This window comes from Anopheles maculipalpis, chromosome 3RL (assembly GCF_943734695.1).
Source record: "Anopheles maculipalpis chromosome 3RL, idAnoMacuDA_375_x, whole genome shotgun sequence".
Classification (NCBI taxonomy): domain Eukaryota; kingdom Metazoa; phylum Arthropoda; class Insecta; order Diptera; family Culicidae; genus Anopheles; species Anopheles maculipalpis.
The window spans coordinates 37,901,242-37,909,904 of record NC_064872.1 but is presented as its reverse complement, the minus strand read 5'-3'; the positions used below and the strand labels follow the sequence as shown (position 1 = coordinate 37,909,904).

The window sequence follows — 8,663 nt, the reverse complement described above, 5'->3', positions numbered from 1 at the left end:
AGCATGCTCCTAGTCGCTACAAAAGAGCTTTCCATTCCCAAATAAACACGTTTCAGCCCCCTAGGGAAGGCGAGAAGCAGATAAAAATAATTAAATTTTGTCACGTCGAAAAGATTGATGAATGAACGCGGCACGATATGGTATTGCTGATGTTGGTGCTGCCGGCGATTGGCTGCTGACATGATGGCCCCATCTATATGTTGCTTATTGATGTAGCGTCCAATGAAGGCTGCACAATCTCACTGTGCGCCACCGCGAGGACCATGGACTTGGTGGTGATGTAGTAAAACCATCCTTCCAATCGCCCTCCGATCCTTTGAAGGGCTTACGGTTCTGTTTCTCTATTTGGTTTTGTTTTTATTTCTTACAAAGTCCTTGGCAGTATCGTTGATAGCGCGCTGTGTGATAGTGTTTCAGTTTAGCAATATTACTGCCACATCATGTAGCGCAAACCGTAATGAACTCATATCAATCGCCGGGAACTATCTGTGCGCGATAGTCGGTTAAGATTTGGCTTGCGTGGCACTGGCTGGAGCAAGATAAGTATTTTACTAGTGAAAGCAACGAAATGAGATGAAAATAAAAAAAGAATTCTGTTTTGCTTCTTTGTTTTGCAATAGAGAAAGAAATCAGATTCTCATCGGAGAGTACAGGATTGAGCATTGAACATTGGCACTTTCTGCTTGTAATCGCGCACATCGCATCTATCGAGCGTTCCGACCCTAAAAATTACCTTCCCACCAATTTCTTCTGTTAAACTGGGGGCCCCTTTTTCGACAACAAGCTGGACGACGAGTTTCTGACACTTTTTCACGATAAACTCATCGCGACGGAAGTAATCTTGTCGTCGTTCCCGAAAAAGGCATCCGTTGCGTCTATGTACACTGTGTATAGAGTCATTAACGTTTCCAAGAACAGAAAAACACTCTAGAAAAGACGCGTAAGATAGCACATCCTCCGGCTTTTCGGCCTGTCGGATTTTCGATCCTTGCGATAGCGTCCGATAATGGCAACTTCGGTGCCGGCCGCACCCATCCATTGAAACACGAGACGAGGGTTTTTGATTGTGGCAATATTAATCTTTCGACTTAAAACCTCTTCCACCTTACGGCACCCATGGCACTGGCTGGCACAGGCTAATCGACGACCAGTAGGACACTTTTTCGCTCCTCCAGCACTCCTCCCGCAAAAGATTTGTTGTGCCATTTCCATACGCCACATTTTAAAAGCTCTTGAGTGACGAACCTAGACAGCGATGAAAATCGCAAACTCAAACAGCCCCCAAGGGCCGAAATCAATTCTTCACGCAGAAGATTAACCGCTTCATGTTGGTGGTAGGTGTGAGACGGTGTGTGTGTTTGCTTCTGGTTCGTTGAGGTGACATTACAGACACAGCACAGTGAGCTGATGCTCACATTAAAGGCGAATGACACCATCACCACTGTAACAGTTTGGCAGCATAAGGGTAACAGAAGCGGAGGATGTTTGAGCCATCCGCTCTTTGTGTGTCATTTGATGCAATTAGATAAGGGTAACCTCGGATTGTAGATTGACGAGAGAAGATGTTCATTTAAGCACACGAATAACTGACAGCCGCAAAAACTTTGATCTCGGAGTAACTTTTGAGCTACGATTTTGCGTTCCAGGTCACCAAAAATTGCGTGTTGTGTGTGGATCTTTCCCATTCTGAAGATCAATAGAAACACAGTCCACAACTGCTCGACTTAAATCTGCGCAAGCAACGCTAATTAATAATGACACGTAATTTATCCATTCTTAAACAGCTTGCCCGCAGCGAGTGAAAAAAGAAACGGAGCAATTGATTTGCTATGCTCCGTTACTTCCTTTAATAGGCTAAACATGGCATGGAAAACTAATAACCTTGCGTAGAAAACAAAGCTACGAGCTGCGAACCCGGCCGGCTATAAATCCTCCAATTCGATTCGATGACTAACCGGAATGAACGACGCACCGATGGAAGCCAAAGGTACGCAAGCAATAATGGGCGCTAAGGCATTTCTTTTGTTTTGTTTTCTGTCTGCTGTTGGGAAAGCTTTCGGGACGTGGAGCACATCGATTTCGAAACAGCGGAAGTGATGCTAGGCTCTGCAACGAATAGCTCCCGAAAATACGGTGTACTTGCTGCAGCCCACGGAACTTGTGAGCTAATTACTCATTCGTTCCGTAGTACTACCGTTGATAGCAGGTGTGGTGGGCGAGGTTGGGTGAGAGTCAGAACAGCATAACATATGCTGGATACATTAAGCAGATCTGTAATGAAGCGTAGGCTGGTGAGTAGTTGTAGTAAATAAAGATGAATAATTTGGCTGTTTTGGGCTGCTCAATCACGGCAGATTCCCAAAAGAACTGTGAGTGATGGTGTTTCATTCACTCGGTGCGTCAAAGAATGGGTTCAGCCTGTCAAAACTAATACGCAATACAAATTTAATAATACAATCACAGCAACAGGATTTCGACAAGAATAGAATTTTCGGAATGAAATCAACTGCACTGCAATTCAACTATCCACTATCTGATGCTAAGTGATAAAAATATGACGACAAGGTAAGATAAGGACTATTAAGACCAAATAAGCCAGTACTACACTGATGGATCATCCTCTGAGGAGGGCACTGGCTTCGGTGTTTTTAGCGAGTCCACCGAAGCTTTTTTCAAATTGAGGCAGCCATGTAGTGTTTACACCGCAGAGCTAGCCGCAATATTTTACGCACTATTGATGAAAGCAGCGAGACCTTCGATCAGTACTTCATCGTCACTGATAGCCTCAGTGCTATTGAAGCTCTGAGATCTCCGAAGGCAATTAAGAGTCAGGATTTCTTCACCATCAAAATCATTGAACTAATTGGCTGAACTAATTTGGATCCCTTCTCATTGTAAAATTCGCGGAAATGAGAAGGAAGACGCACTGGCCAAAACAGGCGTCCAAGAAGGCGCTTTTAACGATCGACCTATCTTGGCCCAGGAGTTCCTTCGTTTCCCACAGCAACTTTTTCCTGTCTCGCTGGCAGAGCATGTGGGAGGCGGATGAACTCGGGCGTTTTCTCTTCTCGATCTCTCCGCAAGTGTCCTTGCGGCCTTGGTTCGATGGGTTCTCCGTAGACCGGGCGTTGTCGAATCATTTTGCGTTGAATGCTCATCTACAGCGTATAACTCTGGCTCAGACAAAAGTGTGTGGCTGCGGTGACGGATTCCACGATGTGGATCACCTTCTGTGGTTCTGCGTGGAATTTGAAACCGCAAGACCCTCCTTGTTGAGCGCAGTCGAGAATATAGGCAGACGACCGGGTAAAGAAATTAGAGAAGTGTTGGCTACCAAGGACCTCCCCTACATGAGGATCATTTACCGATTCGCCAGAGATAACGGTCTTGTCCTGTGATTCCACATCTCAAGTATCCTTCCAATCCTTATTCGTATTCGTCTGCCAATTCCTTTTTTGTTAAATGTTGTGTTGTTTGTGTCTTAAGTGTATTTTTAGTAGTGCCACGGGTGATCCGATGACTGGGCAACAGCACTCGAGAGTGATTCCAACACTGCCGTAAAAGGGAGGCAGGCGTTGTTCAAAGTGTAGTGTTCTCCACTCCTGTCCAGCATTGACACATTGAGTTTGACAGCGTTGGCGTCGGGTTCGGGGTGTTTGGCGGGTTCAGTCTCGTGAGTAGTGAAGTCGCTTTCGATACTGCGGGATAGAGCTTGTCGATCGTCCTTCGATTGGACGTTGACTAGATTGAGCTTGAAATGTCCTTGCTGGACTGCACTGGAAAACACGGTACGCAGACAAATAAATGTTCGTGCTGTCTTAACAATGTTTATTTGTTTGTTTCAGTCCAGACCAAGCCAAAAAGGTCAACAATAGAACAGCCACAACACCACAATAGCCGGAATTTGAATATAACCAACCACCATCAATACAATAGCCACAGCAATAGTACCGGACCATCAGAACGCAAATCATCCACCAATACATCATCATCATCATCATCATCATCATCATCATCATCATCATCATCATCATCATCATCATCATCATCATCATCATCATCATCATCATCATCATCACCATCACCACAACCATAACCGAGTATGTACGGGATAAGGCAAAGAACAAGGAGGAAATGCCTTTTCAACATGATTATAAAATTTATTCAACACAAGCGGTGTTGACAATACGGCCATGGACCGTCATAAATAATTATAATTAAAAAATAAAATAAATAAGATAAGGACTTACAGTAACAGAGCACTATTAAGTCGAAGAGGATTTAAAGAACTTTTCAAAGTAGCACCAGTAATATCTGAAGAACGATTGTTCAGAGATTTAATCAATCCAATTTCATATGTCACTCATAAGCATCTTTGTCGGTGCACATCTTGAAAGAGTGAGCATCGGGACCTAGGATGCCGTCCCTACGGCCATTGATATATGTATAAATATCGAAAAATCTAAATTCATCGTCTGTCGAATATAACATGCCATGTATTTTAACATAAGAAACCTTTTTATGGACTCTTGCTGGTACGATGGTTCTGGACATCACCAGGAGTTATTGGGTTTGCAGTTGTAGTTACAGCAGTTGGGTGGAATGTAATGAAAATATCTTAAATAAAGTAAAATCTAATTTTCCATTCGTTAATGGCAAATTTTTAAAGTTATTTTCATAAGCTTATTACGTTATTAAGTTATTATCTACAAAATCCCAAAACCCCGCTACAACGCCATAAAATAGTGTAGAGACTCATATTTACATCATTTATTAGCACCTTAATACAACTGCTAATTCGTCTATGTAATGCCGATGCAAGTGCATCACCGTCACTCACCAAAACCACTGTAATTTCCGATTTTTAACCACACAAATCAGAACCACAGCAGTAACACCGAATTGTGCCATGCCGTAACGGTTGAACTGTCGTTGGAAAACACACTCGGAATCATGATAAAAACATCCATCCAGCAAATTTGGCTCTCTAATTGTTTTCTGATGGGATGATTGTTTTTGCACATCTCTAGCGTCTAGGACCGCTCGCATACCGAAATGGTTGATCCATGCTGTGCGCTAAAATTGACATTCTCACACCTTTAAAATCAGAACCTGCCCGGAATTCGACCAACTGTGATGGACACGGTGAGCTGTAGCACCAGTACCAGCTGGAAACTAATCACGAATTACACCACGCAAAAATGAAGCACCGAGTGAGCGAGATTGCCTTCCCGGGGTGATAATTTTCATCGGCTTCCGGTACGTTCCCTGTGCACTCTGGGAATGCACGCGGAATCTGCTTTCGCCGTTCTTTCGTCGTTTGGATTTCAATTTTGTCGTCTTTCCCAAGGGAGGAAAAGCGTCCTACACACACACACACACACACACATACACTCAAGGCATTTTTTTGTGTTTTTTCGTTGTTTTGTTTTGTCGCACCCATCCACCCAGCACGGTGTGATAATCCAACCACCGAGACTAAAGCTATCCGAACGCCGAACGGTCGCATCGAGATCATTACGTAAAGAAGAGGGCACAAAAAAAAAACATTGGTCGGGAGGAAAAAGGTGTGTTCCGGGAAAGAGGAAGGAAATACGGTGCCTACCTAGGTTGGCCACAAGAACAACGAAACCTTCTGTAGCAGTACCGTTTTTCTCCACCTTTCTTCCCGTCTCTTTTTGTTCTGGACGACGCCACCGTAAGCCGATGATGACTTTTGAAGGCTTCTTCTGTGTGGCCAAGCGTCTGGCCCCGGGGTACGAGGCAAACAGTGAAGAGGTTACGGTTACCCGTTCGTTTCTTGCATCATTTCCCACCCCACCCATACACCAAACGGCACCGACAATTCATTCGTTTCGTTTGTTCTGTTGAGGTTGAGCCTACCGCCTGGGTCTGCCGGTACCACCTTTCCTTCCCAAGCCCGCAACCGCGCCCGATGTTGTGCGCCCTCAACAATTACCACTTTGGAGCAACCACTTCCGGTGGAGGCAATCGGTTTCGAGAAAAGTTTTCCGTTTTTCGGGCCTCACCAACTGACCACAGGCTGAAGCCTAAAGATGTTGAGGTTGCAACCGGAGCGAAGAAAAGGCGGCAGAACGGAAAAGGTAGGTTGTGTTTCACCGAACGAGCGCGTTATGCGCATTTTAGGCATGAGATAAAGCGAGGAAAGCACAGTAGAGGCAGGTGGGGAGGCTTTCGGTTGATGTTGCCTTCATTACCTTTGCGTTAACACAGTTAACCCGGTGTTCATGTTTGCCTACCATTGGTTGCATGGGAAGCTTTTGCCCACCCACGGCTATCATATGCATCGAATAACATGGTAAGTGAGGGATTTAGTTTCCATCAAACCATAATTCTCGACTTGTAAACTTTTATAAATGTACTTGCTTATTTTCAATCTCTTTTTGTGAGGTGTTCCTTCTTCCCTGACCTTGAAGTGCTGTTTATTTATTCAGAATTAGTTGGCTTACAGTTAAGGAAGCGAAAACATTATTATAAGCCTGATTTAGCTTGATGATGGAAGTTACTTACAAAACAACGCTAGACTGTTAAAAGTGTTAATAAAAACACAACAAAATAAACAAAACCTTCTTTGTATTTGTTTCATTTGTTGGGATTTGTGTAGCTTTTACCAATAACTTCTATTATCATTTATCTGCTTAATTTTTATGCAGATATCTGAATCATTAAAGCAATATGAATTTTCCAAAATTTAATTTCCGTCTTCACTACAATGTTGCTGCTCGTTATTTTGATGCCTGTAAAAGCTTCATTTTTAAGCTTTTGGTTCAGACAATAGGTAAGAACTTTTGCGCGCGTACTGCAATGTTTCTTACAACAATAAATGATTTAGAGACTTTACGTACATCTTATTGCTTTAGTTTGCAATTTGTAGCTGCTTTTCGTTCGACTCATTGACCAGGTAGGTTATTATTATCTCTATTTTTACCATAATCTAAATAGGCGATGTAAATAGAAAAGTTAGGCAAACCATGTCACACCATCCCCAATCGTTATTGGGTCTGAAGTGTTGCTTGGTACATAAAAATCTTCCACCGGAGAGCACTTTGCGTAAAATATGTACTCTTCCAGCAAACAACTCAACCGTAAAACGCAGCTAACGTAGCCTCACACTCACAGACGCGGGAACACTACCCAAACACTGGAGACACGAGCAGGAAAGGAAAACCAACAACAACAGAAGACAGTTTTCTTAACCCAACCTGACCCAACAGTAGACACACATACACCCACACCACCCTATACGTGACCTTCTTTCTTCCTTGATTTTTCACACGTTCGTAGGTGCCAGGAAAACGGACAGATCCCGACGGGGTAGGTCGTCCGAGGATCGTCCCTGGCTGGCAGGCACGCTCGAACGGAAGACGCTCGTAAATAGCATTATGTCTAATTTAATAAACGTTCATTTCAGGTGTCGACGTGTGACACGGCACGGTTGCATCCCTCCGGGTGTCTTTCCCACCGTGCTTTGTCGCTGCAATGACGCAGTAGACCGATGATGGTGGTGATGTGGTGGTGTGGTTGGTTGGTGGTCTAATTTTTCAAGCACTATCAGTCTCTCAGTAAATCTCAAGGAAGCGGAGTTTGTTTGTCTTTGGTGGCGAGGGACTGCAGCTGGAGAGCGCGCGGTGTTGTTTTTCTTCCGCTTTGGGTCATTGAATCTTAGCTAGGGCAAATTTGGATTTTCTGTCCTTGTGACATAATTGTTGTTGTACATAAAACAGTGCTGTGCATGACTTTGGATTACAAAAAAGCACTTTATTACGATTAACGAATATAGGATGTAGTTTAAGCTACTAATTATGAGCAAGTAGAATCTCAAATAACTCAACGAGAAGGAAACGAAGTTCGGTGTAATTGATCACCATTAAAGATTCAATTATGCTACAATGAGTTGTAAATATAGGACAAGACGGCGGAGCAGTCATGCACAGACCCTGATAATCTCTTAATTGATTTTAAAGCTGGATTTAACAGCATAACCTGATCAATAACTTCCAGTTACACCTTGGGTTCGTACCCCCTTTTCCTTACTAATATGTAAGACTAGTTTTTAAGATACTTTATATAAGTCCGGTGTAGGTGGTGGAGATTTTCTCTTTCCTAATACACAATAAGTATAGAACAATATGAGTAGAATAAAGTTTTTTTTTACAATTTTAGTCATGCCGGGCTTGTAAGAAAGAACAATGACAGAAACAGATATCATATGAAGGAAGATGTGCTTCACTTCAATCTAGCACTAGAAAGGTTCATATGAAACTCGAAGATGACCATAAGTAAATCCAGATCCTGGCATATACTGATAACATAAAGGCAGAAGCTTACCAAAACCCAAACACTTTTAACAGACCTTTACGGACTGTTACGGACGGGACTGATTTACTACTGAGCCCGAAAAGTAAGGTAACATTGGATGTCAAATTTTGCGCGCCTAAAGAAGCCCCTTGTTTTTTATTTTTCGTTTGTATGTTTGTATGTTTTTGACAGTTCTGCCACGTTTGAAGTCACAACATCGACCCGGCTAGGAGTGACAATTTGTTTTCGGAGCTGCGCCAAGTGTTTTTGACCATATTGCCCATGTCCAAATTTGGGGAGCAGCGCGCATGTATCAAATTTCGTTTGCGCAATGAAATAAATGC

The 8,663-nt window shown here is 43.1% G+C and overlaps 1 protein-coding gene across 1 annotated transcript in view; it reads left to right on the top strand.

The window, feature by feature from the left end:
• Positions 1 to 400: 400 nt before the first annotated feature.
• Positions 401 to 8,663, top strand: part of LOC126564302 (neutral and basic amino acid transport protein rBAT-like) — a 535,179-nt gene continuing 526,916 nt past the window's right edge. Inside the window, exon 1 of the mRNA XM_050221304.1 lies at positions 401 to 410. The gene's annotated coding sequence lies outside the window, so the exon portion shown is untranslated. The remainder of the gene's footprint in view (positions 411 to 8,663) is intronic.